Source organism: Lampetra planeri, chromosome 33 (assembly GCF_965212315.1).
Source record: "Lampetra planeri chromosome 33, kcLamPlan1.2.h2, whole genome shotgun sequence".
In the NCBI taxonomy this organism is placed as follows: Eukaryota; Metazoa; Chordata; class Hyperoartia; order Petromyzontiformes; family Petromyzontidae; genus Lampetra; species Lampetra planeri.
In genome coordinates, this window is record NC_136139.1 from 2,860,153 (window position 1) to 2,883,301 (window position 23,149).

Sequence of the window (23,149 nt, forward strand, 5' to 3'; positions counted from 1 at the left end):
GAAGGAAAGTTGCACCGGAATAGCTGAGCAAAGTCCAAAGGCGATGTGAGCGCGCTTGGGATGGGGGACGTTTTTGCCAGCGGGGGTCGTGGTTAGAGCGGCACTGGAGTTGCGATCCGAGACGTCGTCGTTGTCGGTTCGTTCTCTCTGCGCGGCATCTTAGAACTTAAAAAAAAATGTGTTTACCAGGCAAGGGCCTGCTGAGGTACTGTATAGTTCTTTTTTCAAAAGCGATCTGCCTCTCACAGATGATCATAGCTCGACGAAGAGGCTTATCATCACGTGGGAATTTGCAGCGGCCAACTACTCCAGATGCAGGTTTCACAATGTCGATGGGGAAAATCCCCGCATTAAAAATGTACTCGCCCGCCGGGGAGAGATAAGCGTGAACTCTCAATATACAGCAGCAGGCGTCAGGGTCGGGATCGAAACCACGACCTCCTGTGTACCAGGCGAGGTAGTTGACATCTCCTCGTCACCGCGGGCGCTCACAGCTGAAGCAGTGGGGCGGGTTTCTTAAATCCTTCATCGGCTCCACCGCTTCTGTCCATCCAGCAGTATGACATGTCGGTCGATCGACGACAGGTCGTGAGTGGTGGGGTAAAGTGTGGGTAACTCCCCACCACTGTTTCATTGCTTTCATGGCTTTATTTTGGTGATTTCGAAAAGTGTATTGGTTTAGCCATGTTTGTTTGTTGTAGTACAGAGTTAGACTGATGGCCTTAATCTAAGTTGTCTTGTGGTTGTTGTCGGTTGTTTGACTTGCATCCCACTGGGATTTTTGCACACAGCGTTGGTGTACGGTGTTTTTTCTGCAATTTTTTTCTGTCTTTTCTTGGATTTTCTGTTTGCACTTAGTCACATATTCACTTTAAGATGTTTTTTTTCATGTTTTTGTTTTTTGTTTGTTGCGGTTGCACCCGATTCAAGAGCCGAATGGCTCACAGGGCTATACCTAATAAATGAACTTGAACTTGCTTCCGACAAGATATCTCACCCGCGTGGAAGAGTCATCCAAATACACCGTAGGGAGGCTCTCGAGATTTTAGCACGGCTGGCTACGTACGGTGCGAAAGAAGTCCAACACACATGCAGCATACGTAGATAGTGGAGGCTGTTACGCCGGCAGTGGCGTGGGCCATTGCAGGGGCTGCACCTTTATTATTTTAACATTGTGGTTAATGTCGCGGCCTTCTCGCGGCTGCAGGGGTTACGCAAACATTTTTTTTTGCCGAAACGTACGAAAGGGTCACATTCCAGGATGTTTCTGTTGCGCGTCATCGCTTTGGGATTATTCTGTGTTCATATTTTGTTTGTTGCGTTTGCACCCGACTCAAGAGCCGCGTGGCTCACAGGGCTAGACCTAATAAATGAAACTTGAAACTTGGAAACAATTGAATCAATACACTCTAGCTACGGCGGGGGGGGGGTATTGACTGAGAGCAAGAGAGGAGAGAAGGTGGAGCAAGTGGATGAGGAACAGGGTCGGTGAGAAGTCGGAGGAGGGAGCAGATGGAAAGAACATTCTGGAAGGTTCGAGAAGGAACGATGCGATACAATGGGGGGTGGAGGTGTGACGTGAGCACGGGGCTCTGTGGGAGAGAGAGACAGCTTCCTCATCAGTGTGTTGTGTGCCCTCGTGTGCCGTGCCGGCCTTCATAGGTGCTACTCGCTATGAACACTTGCCCCAACAGTCTGTTAAGGCTCTACGGGAGGTCTTTGTCTTTGTTTTCGTGGAGTGGGGGGGGGGGGGGCGCAGTGGTTTGCACGCGCTGCGGCTACGAACCTGGACATCCGAGTTCGATTCCCGCTCACGGCCACCAACACCAGTGACGATTCTCTGAACCCGTCCTGGACCTCCTTCCCTAGGTCGACTCAGCCTCAAATGAGTACCTGGTGCGGTGTGGAGTAAACATCGCCACCAGGGAGACAAAAGCGGCCGGGCGTGGTGCTGGCCACCTACCCCCTCGTGTGCCGTACTGACCTTCATAGATTATCGCTAACAGCACTTGTCCTAACAGTATGCTTGAGCCTATACTGTATGGGGGCACCTTTGTAATACGCCCTTAGGAGCCGTCCATAAATGACGTCACGCGATTTTGGACGATTTTTTTACCCCCCCCCCCCCTCGTCACACGGCGTCACAAAGGTCAGACTCCCCCCTCAAATATGACGTCACAAAGCTCTGCCCCCCCCCCCCCCAAAACCATATTTCCATTTTGAAAATAAAACATGCTTCAAATCGCTTTAAACTATTGTCATTGCAGTGCGTATTTAATGTGGCGCTACACTGATGTTGTTATAACATTTCTAACTCCCCCCCTCGCCCTTATCCGAAGATTGCATTGTGTGGCCTTCCTTACACAAACTCTTCTTTTGTGAATAAAAAAAACATCGATCAAGCAGACATTGTTAAGCTAGCGTCGGGGAACCGGCGTCAGAGTGGTGTCATCAGTGCTTAGCGCAGCACTCTGATAATGACCATGCAGATAGTTTGTATTGTATATAATAATACAAAAAACATCGGGAAGTTAAAACATACATTGGGGATACATTTCCGTCACCAAATTATGTTATCAGCGTCATGACGCGTCTTTGATCAACTACCATCGCTGTCAACCCATACGGTTTACCCCGTATTCTTGTCCAGGGAAATTGAGTTTTCAGGTCCATACGGTGTACAGCCGTTTCAATATGTCTATTTGTTTGTGTTTCTATCCTTGTGATGGGACTTCGTAGGATGAACGTTGAGATTTGTACGGGGCACGGGGTGACCAATACGGTCTGAATTGGTCTGTAATCAGGTAGGGCACTGATGAGGGGTTGACAGGTATGAACTTCTGACCGACGGGTTTTAAGAAGATAACCTATTTAGCAATCAGCATCAACCATGGCCGATCCACTGCTGGATGTAGAACGAATATTCCCAAGTCTCCCGCCAAATCTACTTATCCGGACTTGAAATGCCTTTGGTTGCAAGGTGTGTTACGGTTCAAATGTGACGCTCGCGATAACGAAAAAACGAGAGACCACGCGAATTGCAGCAGCTCTCAGCACCGTCCGGTCCTGCTGCCTCGTCAAAGAATTCGTGGCTCGGGCGTTCTATAATTCACAACGTGGATGCACTTCGACAGACAATACGCAAAGGCGTGCCCAGCGGATCGCGTTCGTGCCTCAGCTGGCCAGGTGCGGCAGCTCCTCCACAATGGGCTGCACAAAATCCGCGGTTATGTTTTGAGCACGTGGGGGGGGGGGGTGTTGCAGCCGAGGCTGCGTTATCAAGCCTTGGGTGCAAGGCTACTGCTGTTGCTGTTATCCATTGTGTGAGCATTGCCGACATTCGTTCATTGAGCAATGACGTGGGTGGAGTGGTTCTTCGTATTGACCCTTGCTGGGGCTGCGAGACATTGCCAGATTATTCTAGAAGGTAAAACATTGAACACACAAACTACGCACGGGCACGTAAGTACAACTAAATTTGTTTCACCAAACCGATGTATTTATTATACATTATATATATACTTACGATTGATAAACCAAAGGAGGTGCGGGCTGCAGTAAAAGGTGAAGAACCACTGACAAAAGTCGGAGCGCATCTCAGTCCTCGTCTGTGCTAATTCCTCCTGAGCCAATTGCACAGACGAGGGTGGAAATTCCACAGTGGTATGGCCGTTCCCGCCGTAGGACATCGGATATTGACCTCCAGAAGAACCCAAAAATATGGGTGCTCGTTTTCGTGACATCCCGAACGGGATTCGAACCTTCATGATTACGAGTTCAGTGGCTTTACCACGGTGGCACGCCTGTCAGATATACGATGATAGCATGGGGAATATAATATAAATATGTAATATTTACATTACAATGACCGATAGGGCCTCTGCCAATCCACTGCTGGATTAAGCCATCCAGCAGTGGATTGGCAAAGGCCCTAAATTAGTTTTGTCAATCTATGTCATGATTTAAAAGTGCATAGCTCCAGTGGCTTCCTAATATCGTAAGAGAGAGCGTTCCAGACGGCCACGGAAGCGCATCCGAAAGCGCCGTGATTGGGTGACCACCGGGCTTGTTGGAGCCAAACGCCGCTGCCGCGAGGATGACCGGAGTCCACGTGATGGTGATTTATGCTCCCGGACGAGATCAGCGAGGTATTCATCGGTGGTTCATTTGTGGCGAGCACTTTGTGCGTGTAATGTTCTGCCCAGAAGAGCAGCCTGAATGATTGCCGCCCGCGTGCGTGCATGGGCTTGCGCACTGTGCCCCAGAGCACGTGCGTACCTTGGCTCCGCGTGCTGTATTTATAGTGTACATTATCCCTCGATGAACATGCTCAGTGGGCCATGAGAACATGCCTCGCGATTAAAAATAGCTCGCTCCTCCGTATTAAATGGACCTTGACATTTGGATTTCGAGTTTAATTCAGGCGACAGGCGCGGTGCGGAGTGGGATTTGAAAGCGAAATAATGACCGCGGGACGATATGAAAGGGGACATTTGCAATCGTCATTTTGCTACAGGACAAGCGTAGCACGCACGTGTCTTCTGGTTTGACCTTGTTCATTTGTTTTATTGTATTTTTAGACACCTCTAGCGGCCGTGTTCATATCTCGATCTGGAGTCGGTTTGGGGGAAATGTGGCATTGGTATAAAAGAGTGATAAAGACGCAGCCTCTGTAACTGTTCGCTCACACCACTGCATGAAAAGGGAGTTCTGCGCTAGAGGGAGCTCTGCAGAGCCCCTGCAGAGGGTATATTGTCCCTCTGGTAAGTGTGTGGAGGGCCCACACTTTATCCCACCACGCACGAGCAACCGATTGACTGACTGTAATGGAACGATTTATACCGCTGGATGGACAGTGACACAGAGTGGGATTTCACAAGTCAAGTTCACGTTGATTGTATTTGGTGCACGGATGATCCCGTTTAGCCAGTTTCCTCGGTCTGCTTTACAAGCCAGATCCGTGGTGGGCGAACACAACAGCAGCAGCAGCAACGACCAAACAAAGATACGAACATCGCCGTTCCAGAGAACCAATCTTACCAGTTGTTTCAACTGCCACGAATCGGAACCCGCGACCTCTGGATTGCAAGTCCAGTGCGATACCCATTACACTATCCAGAGTGGGATGGATAAAATAACATCTAAACAGTGTCATCTACAGTGTGGTCCGGATGTTTTATGACCCTCCATATTAATGAACCCCTATTTTGTTGTCCCTTTGCATATTAATTTCTGTTTTTAAACATATCTTAATTTTTTGGAGAGTTAAATGGGGGTTGCAAGACATCTGGTGGCGAGATGTTAACTACCTCGCCTGGTATACAGGAGGCCGTGGGTTCGAACCAGACCCTAACGCTTGTATATTTGGAGTTTGTGTGTTCTCCCCGTGGACACGTGGATTTTTCTCCGGGTCCTCTGATTTTTCCCTCCACATTTAGAATCAACGTGCATTTAGAGTATTGAGCTCCTCTAAATGTCCACGCAATAAGCCACTTCATTGGGCTATCCATTCCTGATAGCCAGGTTGCTTCTGAAAAAGAGTCATATTTAGCTCAGTGGATCTTACCTGGTAAAATTAAGAATATAAATAGATATACAATTATCAGAGTACAGTGAAAAAGCAAGTGTAAATTATATTATGTGGGTCTTTCGGTAAAGTCACGTAGATAGGTTGAAAGAAAATACAACTAAAACTACGGCGTTTCGATCACAACACAAGCGATCGCTTTTTCCCCTCCACATTTAGAATCAACATCACACACTTAGAGAATTTGTCTGCTATGAATTTCCCCGCGATAAGCCACTTCGTTGAGCTATGATTTGTGACCGGGTCGCTTCTGAAAAAAGAGCTACATTGGTTAGTGGGCTTTACCCGGTAAATACAATTGTTAAAATTTCGACTTAAAGCTTTCGTGATTGCAGGGATTCATATTTTTGGTTCTTTCGGTTAAGTCTACTTGACTTTACCGAAATAATACAATTGTTTAGTTTAGTATGCGAACAGAGAGACAGGTGTAAGTGTAGTGTCAAATCCAACCAAGGTATTTAGACGAGCACCCTGCATAAGAGCACTGCAAATGGAGCTTAAATTCAAGATACGAAGAACCAATGAACCGGACCTACGGAGCGCACGATGGAGAAGAGAAATAAGCGGGTGAAACTGCCCCACAGGGCATAGAATTGCGCGGAGCTTTGTAAAACTACGGGGGGGGATATCGAGGGGATTCCTGAAGACGTCAGACTGTTTCTCCGAGAGAATCCCGACACCCGAGAGAGACACGGACATCAACAAACCAGCGGAGGCATCATCTGCGGCTCTCTCCACTCAATCAAATCTGTGAGCCTTGAGAAGTAAACAACAATACCCCCATCGTACAGAATAATATAGTGGCAGGTTAGATAACTAATACGTTACAAACGAGATATACGCGCGCACGTGCGTGTGTGTAAAACAGCAACGTTGACATCTGTGCAAAAACGACCATTAGCATTTCCCGAAGCACTGCATTGTGGGGGCCCCCCATTGTCTAAGATCACCAACCAAAGCCGAGTACACAATCGAGTAAAATGTGCCCGACAAATTGTTGACGTCGCTTGCGTCTTTCATCTGCGGCCGTCCGTAGCGAGTGAAACGAATCACATTGGAGGCGAGGAGGAGGACGAGGAGGAGGAGGGTGTTGCAGATTTGACACCTTGGAGGGGTAAGTTGTTGTTGTTGTTTTACGCGCGTGTGATTACCGCGCATTTGCGCCGTTCTCCCGGAGGGCTATCATTTGTGAATTGTCACTCAAACTTATTTTTTGCTGGTTTAACGCTGCCGCAGCTTGCCCTGACGGGGATATAATCTTAGATGGAGTGGATGAGATGTTATCGAGATCTTTACCGGAGGGCAATACATCCTGGGGAATGAAACGGAGGAACCCATTCGCCCTGCGGAATGAAATCATTTCTCAGATGAAGGGGGGTGGAGGTTCCATATGGCACACTTGTTAGTTCGTGCCTTTTTCAGCACGCTCGTGCTGGTGAGGGTTGCGGTGGTGGCAGCGTGGTGGGGAGGGTTGGTACAGACCTCCCTTTCCATGGCCACAGACTCCATCACTACTACACTGTAGTGTAGTGTCTAGTGTAGTTGTGCTATACACTACACTATAAACTACTACACTATAGTACTACACACTTACTATACACTACACTATACACTACTACACTATCGTGTAGTGTCTAGTGTAGTTGTGCTATACACTACTACACTACACAGTGCTATACACTACTACACTACACTATACACTACTGCACTACACTACTACCCACTGATATACACTACTACACTATAGTGTAGTGTATAGTGTAGTAGTGCTATACACTACTCCACTACACAGTGCTGTACACTACTACACTACACTATACACTACTGCACTACATTACTACCCACTGATATACACTACTACACTATAGTGTAGTGTATAGTGTAGTAGTGCTATACACTACTCCACTACACAGTGCTGTACACTACTACACTACACTATACACTACTGCACTACATTACTACCCACTGATATACACTACTACACTATAATGTAGTGTATAGTGTAGTAGTGTTATACACTACGCCACTACACAGTGCTATACACTACTACACTACACTATACACTACTGCACTACACTACTACCCACTGATATACACTACTACACTATAGTGTAGTGTATAGTGTAGTAGTGTTATACACTACTACTTGCACTACACTACTACACTATAGTGTAGTGTCTAGTGTAGTAGTGCTATACACTACGCCACTACACAGTGCTATACACTACTACCCACTGATATACACTACTACACTATAGTGTAGTGTCTAGTGTAGTAGTGTACACTACACTATAAACTACTACACTATAGTACTACACACTTACTATACACTACACTATACACTACTATACACTACTACACTATAGTGCTATAGACACTTACTATACACGACTACACTATAGTACTACACACTATACACTACTATACACTACACTATATACAACTTTACACTACACACTACTATACACTACACACTACTACACCATACACTACACACTACTATACACTACACACTACTACACTATACACTACACACTACTATACACTACACTACTATACACTACACTACTATACACTACTATACATTACTATACACTACTATACACTACACTACTATACACTATACTACTATACACTACACACTGCTATTCACTACACTACTATACACATCACACTACTATACACTACACAATACACTACTATACACTACACACGACTACACTATACACTACTACACACTACACTACTGTACACAGACTCTAGCCCTTCATGGGGAATCTCCAGGTGTTCCCAGGCCAGCCGAGACGTCGTCTCACCAGTATCTCCTGAGGTCTTTGCCCAGTGTCACACTTGAAGATGTCAAACTCTGCTCTTCGGAGAATGGACAAAGCGGAAGCAACTCGGGACAAATGGAATATCTGTTGATGTCGTCAGAGGAGTTGTCCCTTCCCCGGCACCTCCGATTAGCACGCTTGGCTACGTACGGTGCGAAAGAAGTTCAACATACAGCACATACATACTTACAAATGAGAATTATACGACACGTTTACGAAACTCTTTACGAGGAAGAAACAGTTGTACACTGGGAAAGTACAAAAGAGGAACAAAATAAAGAAACTAAAACTCAGTAATGTTTTTATTTTACCAGGTAAGTCCCACCGAGCGATATCAACACGTGGACATTCACAGCAGCCACATTTTTCTAAACGCGCGTGAGCGACGTTGATTCTAAATGTGGTGGGGAAAACCGGAGGGACCCGGAGAAAAATCCACACGACCACGGGGAGAGAGAGACACGCAAACCCCGAATACTGGGTGCTTCAAACATTTTGTAACACTTATATGGGACTAACGTTTTTAATGGTAAATAACGGATACTGCACTGTAACATGATAACAAATGTGATGTTAATAGCTGCGAAATCTCAAAGGGTCTCCACTTGTTCGCCAGCATTGTCAACGCGTGCCTGGAATCTTTTCCAGGTGGTCTCCAGAGCCCGGAGGCATGTTTCTCGTTGGATTGCTGCAAATTCTCAGAAGTGTTAAAACATTTTTTAAGCACCCTGTATACAGGCGGTCGGGGGTTTTGGATCGGACCCACGACCTCCTGTATACCAGGCGAGGTAGTTAACATCTCAGTGTTCGGGATCGGACCCACGACCTCCTGTATACCAGGCGAGGTAGTTAACATCTAATCCGTCACAAGGTCCGTGCGCTGCTGTGGCACCGTGAGGGAGATATTTCACTCGTAGGGGTTCGATAAATGAAGGCACACACACAGATCAACGGTGAGACTCATATTTTTGGTTCTTTCGGTAAAGTCACGTAGAAGGGAAACAATAAAAAAAACAATAAAAATCTCACGACGTTTCGATTGCAACACACGCAATCATCATCAGGTGTGAAAACCACAGCAAGAAATTTTGAAAAAAAGTGGCGGTCAACGTTAAAATAAACGCCACTTTTTAAAAAAAATATATTGCTGTGGTTTTCACACCTGATGATGATTGCTTGTGTTGCAATCGAAACGTTGTAAGAATTTTATTGTTTTATATTTACATATTTTTTTATTATTATTTTATTGTTTCCCTTCTACGTGACTTTACCGAAAGAACCAAGAATATGAATCCCTGCAGTCACGAAAGCTTTACATCGAAACGGTGAGACTGTTCGCGGGTTCGGATCCTCTGGCGGCCGTAGTCGTTATCACACGCGGAGGAAAATGAACGGCAGGAATGTATTGAAGAACAATGAGAAGTTAAGGTAGAAGAGCCTCCATGCGGCAGCGGATTAACAATGCCTGTTGACGATAATGACGACGATCATGCCATATGGCTTATATATTTTGTGTATAAAAGCCATTCACGCAATGACCTCAAACCCAGCCACGTCGCTCAGAGATCGAGCGAACGGCTCCCAATCGGAAAGTCGCGAGTTCGAATTCCTGTCGGGTGTTGACTCGGCTCACCACAATTCCAGGGTCGATAAAGTAAGTACCACTTTGTGGGTGGCTAACAGTGATTGTCCTAAGGAATGGACTAAAGGATAGACTTGTCCCCACCATAGGAACGTGGAAATTCCACCACTGGCACAGGGCTGCAAGTGTAAGTTGAGCGGCACCTCCCTGCTTATTGGAGCAAGAAGTCACGTTCAATGTGACACGGTAATGAGTTAATTAATTTCCATTCCAAGCCTTAACCTGTCCTTTTTAATTACAGAGCGACTTTGCTCAAGGCGCTTGACGTGGTTTCAAAGCGGTCACACAAAAAAAGAAACAGAGTGATTTAGATGGCAGGGGGAGGGCGGCGGGGGGGGGGGGGCAGTGTTACGGGCCGAGGACTGAGAGACCGGAGCAGAGGGCACGTGGAGGGGGTGGTCACGACAGGGCCACAGGGGAGGGACGTGAACTGAGTGGAGGGGCGAGGGGAAGGAAGGGAGTGGGTGATGGAGACGAGGCTGAGGCTTTGAGACAGGAATGAAAAAGGAGGTGAAGGAGGTGTGTTGCTGGACGTGAAGCAGAGGTCGCAAACGGGTTTTGATTCCTTACCCGTACCCGGCCGCACCTGGGTCGCAAACGGGTACCCGTACCCGTACCCGGCCGGGTACGGGTAGGGTACGGGTATCGGGTACCCGATTGCGACCTCTGGGATGAAGCCATGTTGCAGGCGCGGGTGGGTTGATTCTAGGAACTTGAATTGTGAGAAGAGACAAGACGTTGGGAAATGAGTGACAAACGGTCTACCCGTACCCGTACTCGGCCGCACCAGGGTCTCAAACGGGTACCCGTACCCGGCCGGGTACGGGTAGCTGGGTATCGGGTAGGGTACGGGTATCGGGTACCCGGTTGCGACCTTTGACGTGAACCCATCCTCACGTCTTGGGCTGCCACCATCGAGTGAGGCCGTTGCACTCCACAGCGTAGTCGACAGTGACTGTCGATTCCGGTCTCTATGCGAGGACTGGCTCCTGCCATAGCAATGTGGAATTTACACCACGGGAACGCGGAAGCGCGCGAAAAAAGTGTCGCCGCGTAGCATTTGTTTTGTGTGCGTGAAGAAGTGCTCACATTTCCGAGTGTATTTAATAACGTTGAAGTGGGAATGGGGTGGGGGGCTAGCAATTAAAGAGGCAGGTGCGGGGCCTGTGACAGTATGCGCAGAGGAGCGTGGAGAATGCCACTCACCTGGCTGCCGCTGACGTCAAGAGGGGAATTAAAGGTCCGACGCGGTATACAACTGCCTCCCGTCTTCTATCCAGTGATCCGAGTAGCAACATTAGCTACATAAGTAGTAGCTACATAAGTAGTAGCTTCTACATATGTACTACATGTACTACATAATAAAAATAAAACATAATATTTCATTTTATTATGTTTTATTTTTATTATTTTATTACTTCCCTTCTACGTGACTTTACCGAAAGAACCAAGAAGATGAATCCCTGCAGTCACGAAAGCTTTAAATCGAAATGTACTACATATGTAGTAGCTACGGGCCCCGCACTTTCAAGGGCCCCTGCGCTAAATGCTTTCAAGCTATGAATTCCGGTTCAGTGATTCTGCACTTGCTCTATTACTATAGTACTATACTGCCTTCAACTTTTACGAACGACTGGGTGTTTAAGGTTAGCGATTTGTCGTGTTATCTGGGATGCATAGCAAATGAAAAAAATACAATTACTTTACTATGCAAGTAAAAAAATGTGTGTTTTTAATATTTACGTGTTTTTATTTTATTTAGGGCCCCTTATAACATATGCTACAGGCCCCGTACTCGCTTAGCAGAAGGTAATGTTGCTCGTCTTGTACGCGTGGGGGAGCGGCGGTGCAGCGGTTAGCGCGCTTGCTGTCGATACGAACACCAGAGGCGTTTATATGGACCGGTCCTGGGCCTCCCCTAGGTCGACTCAGCCTCAAATGAGGACCTGGTGCGGTGTGTAAAAACATCGCCACCGGGGAGACAAAGGCGGTCGGGCGTGGTGCTGGCCACCCACCCGCTCGTGTGCCGCGCCGGCCTTCATAGGTGCTCGCTAACAGCACTTGCCCCAACAGTCTGTGAAAGGCTACACGGGGGATCTTTGTCTCTGTTGCGTGTGGGGAGTTGGCGTCTGTCATGTCCATACCACGTGGCTCTCTCCCGTGACCTGTCAGCGAGCCCACGCCACTTCGCGCGGCCTCGAGGTGCACCCAGCCTGGCACAAGTCACGTGAAGTCACTGACACTTCGTGGTGAATGTTGGCGGCTGCTGTTGTTGTTGTTGTTGTGTGGGGAGCGGTGGTGTCGTGGGTTAGCCAAGCTTGCGATCCGAACCCGAGTTCGCTTCCGAATATAATCAACGGCAAGTGAACTGGTTGTGGGACTCCTCTAGGTCTACTCAGCCTTAAACTAGTACCGCTCCGTAATTGCTGATGTTGACAGAGTTCGACCACGACACCCAGCGACCTAAGTTCAACCACCCAGGCACGGCGGGCAAGTCGAACGGATCTATCGATTGGTATCCGAGCTGGTTGTGCTACCTCACCTAGGTCTACTCAAACCTGAATTAGTGCACTACCTCAACAAGGGTGGTGGTGGGGGGGGCAAAGAAAGGCAAGTGCAGTAAGTACAGGTAGGGTACGTGTTAGCAGTTACAATTCTGGAACGTGGCCATCATAATAGACGCTTTGCGAACGGCAATCGCCACAACAGTCTGCGGAGACGATACCGGGTACATACGCCTGTGCTTTGTGTGTGTGTGTGGCTTCTTTGTGTGTGTGTGGTTACTCTGTGTGTGTGTGTGTCTACTCTGTGTGTGTGTGTCTACTCTGTGTGTGTGTGTCTACTCTGTGTGTGTGTCTACTCTGTGTGTGTGTGTCTACTCTGTGTGTGTGGGGCTACTCTGTGTGTGTGGGGCTACTCTGTGTGTGTGTGGCTCGTGCAGTAGTGGACCCTTTTGTCAGCGCGATGACTCTAACGTCCCCCTGGCGTGCCCTGCTTGTTTAGTGACACCACGCAAGTCATTGCCTCCCGTCACGGGACACTCTTACGCCCTCCTCTGTGTATTTTCCGAGGCGGTGTGTGTGTCAGTGTGTGTGTGTCAGTGTGTGTGTCAGTGTGTGTGTGTCATGTGGGGAGCGGTAGTGTAGCGTTTAGCACGCTGCGCTACGGACCTGGCGACCCGGGTTCGATTCCCGTTCACGGCCAACACCGGTGACGATTATCTGAACCGGTCCTGGGCCTCCCCTAGGTTGACTCAGCCTGAAATGAGTACCTTGGTGCGGTGTGTAAACATCGCCACTAGGGAGACAAAGGCGGTCGGGCGTGGTGCTGGCCACCCACCCCCTCGTGTACCGTTCCGGCCTTCATAGGTGCTCGCTAACAGCACTTGCCCCTACAGTCTGTTAAGGCTACACGGGGGATCTTTGTGTCATGTGCGGGGAGCGGTGGTGCAGCGGTTAGCGCTACGCTGCGCTACGAACCTGGCGACCCGAGTTCGATTCCCGCTCACGGCCACCAACCAGTGACAATGATCTTAACCGGTATTGGACCTCGCCTAGGTCAACTCAGCCTGAAATTAGTACCTGGTGCCATGTGTGAACATCAAAACTAGGGAGACAAAGGCGGCCTGACGTGGTTGCTGGACAACCATGCCGGCCGTTCTAGGAGATCGCTAACAGCCGACACTTGCCCCAACAGTATGTTAAGGCTACACCCGGGGGGGGGGGGGGGGGGTCTTTGTCTCTGTGGGATTATCCATTTCACCTTCCCATTTGCAAGAAAAAGCTGAACCAATTCCACGTCGTTGCCAACGGGTTTTCATGGCGATTCTGCTTGGCCGTCACAAACGCCTCTGAACATTCACGGCAAAATACCTCCGTGAAATTTTGCTCGTCAACAAAAGCGGTGGCTCCGAATCTTGTTTGCCATCGATTTACAAATTTAATTCACTTACGTTTGCTCAAGGCTTCAGAGAGATGGCGGTTCCGCGTATTGCATTGCAGCAAGATGACAAGGCGACTTCACAAGGAACTGCGCTTATTTTTTCGCGGACTGTGGTGCGTATCTCTGCGACGAACCGCGTGATGTCCGACGTTTTGCACCGCACTCCGGGAGATTATTCGCGAGCTTCTGAGGGTACCGTGGCGCGAAACGTCAGACATCGTGCCGAAGCCACACGCGGAACAACCTGGAAACACATCGTCCAAAGGGCTTCACAAGGGTTTAAATATGATAATTTAGGGTTCTATCTTATACAACTACGGTACTACTCTGTGTTATATTCAGCAACTGACTTCCATTTATCACCCCACACAAAAATAAAATGTCTTTTTATACCCTATGAACTTTCAAGACCCAATATTATCCAGCAGCGTTTCTGAAAAGCAAGATAAGTATAGACTAGTTTTGACCTTTCGAGTGGCATCAGCAGAGTCAGGCTTGTTTTAAAAAAAATGCCAAATGTTGCTGCGGAGATCAGCCTACCTTCATGACGCGGCCACCCTCAGCATCAAAGCCGATAGTGTTAAAGAAAAGTCGCATTATGCACTTTTTGTGCAGCAATAGCAGAGGAACACGTCTGTTTATTTATTCCTCATACCGCTGCATATTGAGCTTATTGATACGGTGTGCTCTCTGACATTGAGACCCACATATGAGTTATCCATGGCAGGTATCTGCCAAAGAAAGTGCAGAGCCAAATGTTTACGTGGGCGTTTGTATTTGTTTGTTCTCTCCTTTGGCGACTGGGCCAGGCCCATTTAAAAATAAAAATGTCCACACAGGAATAAAATAGAGGGACGGAGGATTTAAATCTTGGATGCTCACTTGATACAGATATCGTGCTGTGATGGTTCCACCTGAAGACGGAAGCTTGTGTTGCCTCCGAAACGTCGTGATTTTTATTTTATTTTTATTTGACTTTTATTAATTTTAATTTTTTACCTACGTGACTTTACCGACAAAACCTAAGAATATGAATCCTTGCAGTCACGAAAGCTTCAAATCTAGAAAATCATGGATACTGGTGGATGGTTTAAGTGAAAAAAAAAGACTTCGCCACGAAATACGTGCTTCTAAGCCGTGTGGATAACTTTCTGAGATGGGTGTCTCTCCTGTATTTCAGTAAGTTTGTGTCTCCGCGTTTATTCTAATTAACCGTGTGGTGAGAACTCAAGAAGTCAGCATAGAGTCTCACGTGTAAGAGTGACCCGAGGCGCCATAGCGGCAGAAGCGATAGCGTGTATATATTTTTTAAAGTACTGTACAACAATTAAGCAACTGGATATGAGTGCAGAAAAAAAGGCCAACCTTGTTAAAGAAGGAAATAAAAACGAAATTACGAATCGTTACTCAATAAAATGTCCTGTAACGATAGTTGGCTCAGACAAATTACTTTAAACAAAAATCGTTAAAGGGAAAATTAAGTTACAGAAACGCTCAAGTGGATATCGGGTGATTATTGCACGAGTGAGCGGCTCGTAGTCAAAAGGTTGTGTGAGTTCAAATCCCGGTTAGGAGTTGACTCGGCCCATCATCCCTCCAGCGTCGCTAAAATACGTACCACTTTGTGCAGAAGTCAACGGCGGTTGTTCGCTTGGATCGACCCACCACTGCGATAGGAATGTGTGAATTCCACCACTGGCTCAGCGCGGCTGTTAAACGGAAGATGAGCACCATGCCAATGCTTATTTGAGCAGGAAATCAACTCTATATATTGCCTGCTCGCATGTTAAACACGGACAGTTGTACCGCATGCCAAATAAGTAGTAAAGGGCTTCATCGGGGTTCACTTCTTAATCGATTAAAAACTATTTTTTTTCATAATAAGCCTTCGTGTTAAACTTGTTATTTTATTTCTAGATTTGAAGCTTTCGTGACTGCAAGGATTCATATTCTTAGGTTTTTTCGGTAAAGTCACGTAGGTAAAAAATTAAAATTAAAAGCTTGTGTTGCCTCCGTAACGTCGTGATTTTTTTATTTTTTTATTTTACTTTTATCAATTTTAATTTTTTACCGACGTGACTTTACCGAAAAAACCTAAGAATATTGTTTTTTAAAAATATTATCCAGGTAAGGGCCCACGGAGCTATGTAGCTCTTTTTCAGAAGCGAGCTGGCCACAAATAATAGCGCAACAAAGTGGCTTATCATCACGTAGAAATGTATAGCAGCCAAATACTCTAAACGCACGTTTTTTTATGTGGAGGGGAAAAACCGGAGGACCCGGAGAAACATCCAACGCGACCACGGGGAGAGAGATAGACACGCAAACTCCAAATATGCAGGCATCATAATTGGTTTTTTACCCTTCTATCTGGCAACAAAACTGACACCTTTTTTACAAGGAGTCGTGTTTGCATAGACCACAATACCTGCAGTCATAATGCAAACAAAAAACATAACTCTGATAATGTATGCACTGTCCTTGAAGTTGATTGGTCAACACCCGAGACAGCTTTCCTTAGAGACTAATCTCACATGGGTTGGACCATGCAAACATGACTCCTTGTAAAAAAAAGGTGTCAGTTTTGTTGCCAGAGAGAAGGGTAAAAAGCCAATTATCATATTTTTACTGGCAAATGAGGTTCCAATGGTATGCAGGCATCGTCAGGGTTGGGATCGAGCCCACGACTTCCCGTACACCGGGCGAGGCAGTTAACATCTGGCCACCAGGGCGCTCTTGAATAAACACGGTCGCCTTAGGAGGGAGAGGAGGAGGAGGATGACTGGCTGGGTGGGTGTCGGTGTTTGGAGGCGAAGAGGCGGCGGCCTCATCAGTGAAGCGATTGGCTCATGGGAGAGGAGGTGGCTGTGGTGGAGTGGGGGACGAACCCGACGGCTCCGAGTTCGATTCCCGCTCACGGCCAACACCAGTAACGATTATCTGAACCGGTTCTGGGCCTCCCCTAGGTCGACTCAGCCTCAAATGAGTACCTGGTGCGGTGTGTAAAAACATCGCCACTGGGGAGACAAAGGCGGTCGGGCGCGGTGTTCGCCAACCGCCCCCTCGTGCGCCGTGCCGGGCTTCATAGGAGCTCGCGAACAGCACTTGCCCCTACAGTCTGTTAAGGCTACACCGGGGGGTTCTTTGTCTTTGTTTGGTGGTGGTGGAGGAGGAGGAGGCGCTGGTGCCTTCCTCGTTCTACCATTCCCCGAGTGCAGATTATTTTCACGAACCGCGCCCAACGTACGCAAAGGTCACAAATTCCATCGCGCGGACTCTCTCGCGGGTCATAACAGCGGCAGCAGCGTCGTCATCGTGGGTCCAGCAGCAGTAGCAGCAGCAGCTGCTTGTTCAACCAAAATAACAGGAGGAGTCGTCCGTTTTTATCCCCGTCGAATTCGCTCAAATCAACAGACGATATTGTTCGAGAGCCGCAATGAGCTGCGTGGTGAACAGGAGGCGCTGGTGGGGGTCTTCGTGAGTGACGTCACGGCGCGGTCCTTTACAGAGGCGCGCGCGGGTCACGAGTCGCAGGTAGTCGACCCCTCGACTTGACTGATGGCCGATTGTTGCAAGGGGGGGTGGGAGGGTGGAGGGGTGGAGGTGGGTGGGGGGGTGGTGGGGGGTGGTGGGGTGGGTGGTGGTGGGGGGTTGGAGAGGTGGAGGTGGGTGGGGTGGGTGGTGGAGGTGGTGGAGGTGGTGGTAGAGGTGGGGTGGTGGGGGGAAGTGGGTGGGGAGGAAACACGAGTTCGATTCCCCGCTCACGGCCAACACCGTGCGCGGCTATTATCTGATCCGATCCCGGGCCTCGCCTAGGTCGACTCAGCCTCAAATGAGTGACTCGTACGGTGTGCTTAAAACATCGCCACTGGGGAGACAAAGGCGGTCGGGCGTGCTGCTGGCCACCCACCCCTTTGTGTGCCAAGCCGGATTTAATAGGTGCTCGCTAACAGCACTTGCCCCAACAGTCTTGTTAAGGCTCCACGGCGGGGGGGGGGGGGGTTCAGTGTTATAGATACATGAATTAGTGATATGTGTCAGCGATAATGCACAGCATTCATGAAATAAGAAATCGAGAGTTATAAGATTCAGGCGTGGATAGGAGTCGGTGCTAGAGATGCTAGGCATTGTTTAGAGATAGCAGGTCCGTGTTGGACGCAGCGATAAGTGTCTGAGATAGGGTCCCGCTTTGTAGACGTGAGACCGTTGACATTGATAGAAGACCCTTTCGAGGTCTTCTATCACTAGTAATTATCAGTGATAGGATTCAGTGTTAGATATATGAGACGGTGTCAGAGATTAGGGTCGGTGTTAGGGATCAGTGTGTTGGAGATCGGAATTGATGATCGCCGTCTGTGTTCTAGTAGTCGGTGTTCGAAATAGGGATTAGTCAGTGTAAGACTTACGAGTCAGTGGCAGAGATATGGATCACAGTGCACGATATGAATCAGTGTTCGACGCAGGAGTGAGTTATGTTGGAGATCGGAGGCAATGGCTTACTCGCTTGACTTTATAGGCGCATGCTAACAGCAACGTTGTTCCGCCAGGAGTCTTCCGTGTACGTGACTGAATGGTGGTTCTTTGTCTCCCTGTTGACACGCGTGTTTGTACACGTGTATGTGCGTGGGAGTGTGGTGTAGAGCGGTGGCGCAGTGGTTAGCGCGCTGCGCCACGAACCCCCGGTCCACCCGAGTTCGATTCCAGCTCACGGCCACCAACACCGGGTGACGATTATTTGAACCGGTCCTGGGCCTCCCCTAGGTCGATTGAGCCTCAAATGAGTACCTGTTGCAACGTGTAAACATCGCCACTGGGGGGGGAGACAAAGTGGGCCGGGCGTGGTGCTGGCCACCCACCCCCTCGTGTGCCGTGCCTTCCTTCATAGGCGCTACACGTTAAACAGCACTTGCCCCAAACGTAAGTTAAGGCTATACGGGGTGGGAGGAGGGGGACCTTTGTCTTTGTTGGGAATGTTGGGAGTGTGCGAGTGTGGAATCACGGTTGTGCATGTGCCGGTGTGTGAGAGCTAGCTGCCTTTGATTCTAATCAATCTCTCTTACGCAGCACTGCAGGGAGGTTTGTACAACGCTGTTTGTTTGCACTGAGCGCCAGTGGTATACACCGAGAGAGAGAGCTATTGTCAACAACATCTGATTTACAAATCAGTTTTTGTGTAGCGAGTCTGGATCTGCTGATGAGCTCCAGAAAGGGGAAAAAACCCCCAATACAGAAATGTTGTTGGTTAATTCAATCTGCTAGACCAATAGACTACGGTGCTTTTAATACGAAGATACAGAAATATATAAGTAGATTCATTTACTTGATTTATTACGATTGGGAGGGGAGGGGGAATTGATGGTTAGCCAGCATTTAATTTCTGACACCAGCGGCCGTGCCAACCACGCCATGCCACTGGCTGGGACGATGTGATTATATAAATTACACTGGTCAACAAAAAAAAACATGTTTTTCTGGCCTGGACTTTTGCAGCTGTTTTAGACTAATTTCAGGGTGCTGATTCCAAATCTGATCTCAGATTTGCTCTATCACATCTCATTTTTATGCTATCGGCATACCCCATTTTCATTGATTTTACCCGAAATTAACTCTGTCACTTATGATTGCAAGTTGTTGCGAGTTAGTGACTGCTTTAGTGTTAAAATATGGTGCTGTATTTTTAGGATAGTGTGTATATAATATCATTTTATGTAGATATCCACATTTATTTAATATTTTTCTTCTGCAGGTTTTATTAAAAATGCAATATTTGATATCTCAAAAACCTGATGTGATAGACAAAAACTGATGCCAGATTTGGAATCACCACCCCGAAATTACCTTAAAACCGTTGGAAAACCTTATGTCAGAAAAAGTGTGTCGACCAGTTTTATCAATGTATTTGTAGTTCTTTACATTAAATGGCTTGCTCACCATTTTCTCGATGTTGCACTCCTATCGTTTTATTGTCGCGTCGTTTGCTGTTGTCATCTTGCTGAACCCGCCCACACTTGATAGCTGTGGGGGGTGGGGGGAAGAGCTTCCTCCTCCAGTCTGAAATAAAGATTCTCATTATGATTGCTGGACAAGGTCACCACGTTTCGCGGTGGCGACGGTGGCGGTCGACGATACCGGCCACGGCCACTGCTAGCGGCTGCTTTATCAGCACGCAGATAGAGAGAGAGAGACGCAACGGAGACTTGGACACGCGTGCAGTTACGACTACTATCTACTGTTCTTGTATTTTACCGGGTAAGGCCCACGAAGCTATATAACAATTTTGGCTGGCTATCACAAATTATAGCTCAACGAAGTGTCTTGTAATCACGTGGAAATCTATAGCAGCCTAATACTCTAAACGCGTGTTTTTTTTTATTTAAACGTGGAGGGAAAAACCAGAGGACCCGGAGAAAAATCGACGCGACCATGGGGCGTTAGGGTCGGGATCGAACCCACGACCACCTGTGTACCAGGTGAGGTAGTAAACATCTCCTAGCCACCGTGGCGCCCCACAGTTACAACGCACGTCACATTTTCCATCGGCTGCGAGGTGCTACGATTGCGCAAGTGCTGCAGCCGCGCGCAGACACGCAGAGACACACACGCGCATATATAGGCCGATGATCTATATATAGACCATAAAAAAGACGAATGGTGCGACATTTCACACCTCCTGACCTCCCCCTGTACGACCTCCCCAGCGCACTGCCAACACTTTCCAAGACTCCCCTCCTGCCTTTCCCTGGAGATGGGGTTGGGAGAGTGAGTGAGTGAGTGGGGATGGGAGAGTCAGGGTGTGAAATACCACACTTGTGGTGTGTGTATGTCTGTGTGTCTGTGTGTGTGTGCGGTAGTGGGTAGCGGTCGTGTAGCGGTTAGCGCGCTGCGCTACGACCCCAGCAACCCGAGTTCGATTCCCGCTCACGGACAAAACCAGTGACGATTATTTGTACCTATTCTGGGCCTCCTCTAGGTCGACTCAGCCTCGAATGAGTACCTGGTGCAATGTGTAAACATCGCCACTGGGGAGACAAAGACGGCCGGGCGTGGTGTTGGTTATCCACCCCCTCGTGTGCCGTGCCGACCTTTATAGGTGCTCGCTAACAGCACTTGCCCCAACAGTCTGATAACGCTACACGGAGGATGTGTCTTTGCGTGCGGTAGTGGGGAGCGGTGGGGTAGTGATGAGCGTACTTCACTAAGAATCCCGATTCCCGCTCGCGGCCAACACCAGTGACAATTATCTGAACCGGTCCGGGGTCTCCCCTAGGTCGACTGCCTGGTGCGGTGTGTACAACATCGCCACTTGGGAGACAAAGGCGGCCTTGCGTGGTGCTGGCCACCCACCCCCTCGTGTGCCGTTTCAGCCTTCACAAAACTGGTGTCTTTCGATAGCCCTGTTCTTCACCTGAGGACGGCTGCTTGCGTTGTGGCCGAAACGTCGTGAGAATTGTATTTTATTATGTTTTTTTTTATTTCCCTTCTACGTGACTTTACCGAAAGAACCAAGAAGATGAATCCCTGCAGTCACGAAAGCTTTAAATCGAAAAACTGGTGCTACTCGCTAACAGCACTTGCCCCAACACTATGTTAAGGCTATAGGGGGGGAGGGATCTCTGTCTGTGTGCGCGCGCGCGCGCGCGAGTGCTTCAAGTGGGATTGTAAACAAGATTGTTAAGGGCATCGCCAAAGAAGGGGCGGTAAGCAGAACCGTAAGCACGTGGCCTGGCGGAGGTGGTGGTCGATACTCGGCACGGAACGTTGAATATTAACAGGCTGAAAAATGACCACGTGTCAGCATCTAAAAATGGCAAATGTGCATGGGTGCGGTCATTGGTAAACACTCAATTAGTCCGTGGCAGGGTCGAGGAAAACATTCTTGACAACACAGATGGAGCTCTATGAGCCCCCCCCCCACCTACAGCAGCAGTGACGAGGACTGGTACGGCACACGTAGTTTATGTGCGCGCGTGTTTGTATTTAAGCAAGTAGCGTAGTGGGTTTGAACTCGGCGACCCGAGTTTTCGATTCCTGCTAAAGATCAATGCCGGTGGCGAATATTTGAACGAGTTTCTGAGCCTCCGCCTAGGTTGACTCGGCCGCAAAAAAATGAGTACCTGGTGTTCGATGTGTAATCATCGGCACTGGAGATATAAAGGCGGCCGGGCTTGGTGTCGGTAATCCGTGATGGGCACTGCAAGATCTGATCGTGTCCAGTGTTACGCATTGCCTTGCGGTTGCCAAACGAACGCATTTTGAGGTCGTACTCGTTACACACAAAGTGCTCTTGCCACAAATGAACCACGATATCTCTTGCTGATCTCGTCAAGGAGCATTAACCACCACCACCATCATCACCACCACCACCATCACCACCATCACCACCACCACCACCATCACCATCACCACCACCATCACCACCATCACCACCATCACCACCATCACCACCACCACCACCACCGTCATCATCATCACCATCATCACCATCACCACCATCATCATCATCATCACCATCATCACCACCACCATCATCATCATCACCACCACCACCATCATCACCACCACCACCACCATCATCATCATCACCGCGTCGCGCGGCGCTTTCAGATGCGCTTCTGCGACCGTCTGGAACGCTCTTCGTTCCGATAAGAGGAAGCCACTGGGCGCTATGCACTTTTACATCATCTCTATTGACAACTAAATTCTTTAGAACTGCTTTTTGATGTCTTTCCCCCGCCCCCGCACCTCCGGTTGGCCACGTACGGTGCGAAAGAAGTTCAACATAGTACAGGATTTTTGCCTTTAAAAATAAACATTTGCGTCCGATTCATTCGCTAATTTTTCGGGGACATTTTTTGTTGTAGTTAAAACAAGACAACGTCTCCCCACGGTCAACTTCGCACATCACCAAGGTGACCCTATCGCAACACGTACCTATACAACTCGCAGTGTGTTTTTCTGCATTCTTACCGGCCTATAAAGGTTATGATATTTGAAGGTGATATGCGTGCGTGTGTTTGTCTCGGTATGTGTGTCCATGTTGGTATGCGTGTGTAAATATTGGTAGGCGCGTACGTCTCTCTCGCCATGTGTATATCTTTCTTGTACTTTGCGCTACGATCATGTTTTTGTACTCTGTGTTGTAAT

The 23,149-nt window shown here is 48.2% G+C and overlaps 1 protein-coding gene across 2 annotated transcripts in view; it reads left to right on the forward strand.

The window, feature by feature from the left end:
- LOC144729613 (tRNA 2'-phosphotransferase 1-like) overlaps window positions 1–23,149 on the forward strand; it is a 142,612-nt gene that overhangs the window by 9,096 nt on the left and 110,367 nt on the right. The window contains exon 1 of one of the 2 annotated variants that reach the window (XM_078610001.1): window positions 6,523–6,701. The exons of the other annotated variant lie outside the window; for it this stretch is intronic. The gene's annotated coding sequence lies outside the window, so the exon portion shown is untranslated. Of the gene's footprint in view, window positions 1–6,522; window positions 6,702–23,149 lie in introns of those variants that run through there. 2 annotated transcript variants of the gene reach the window in all.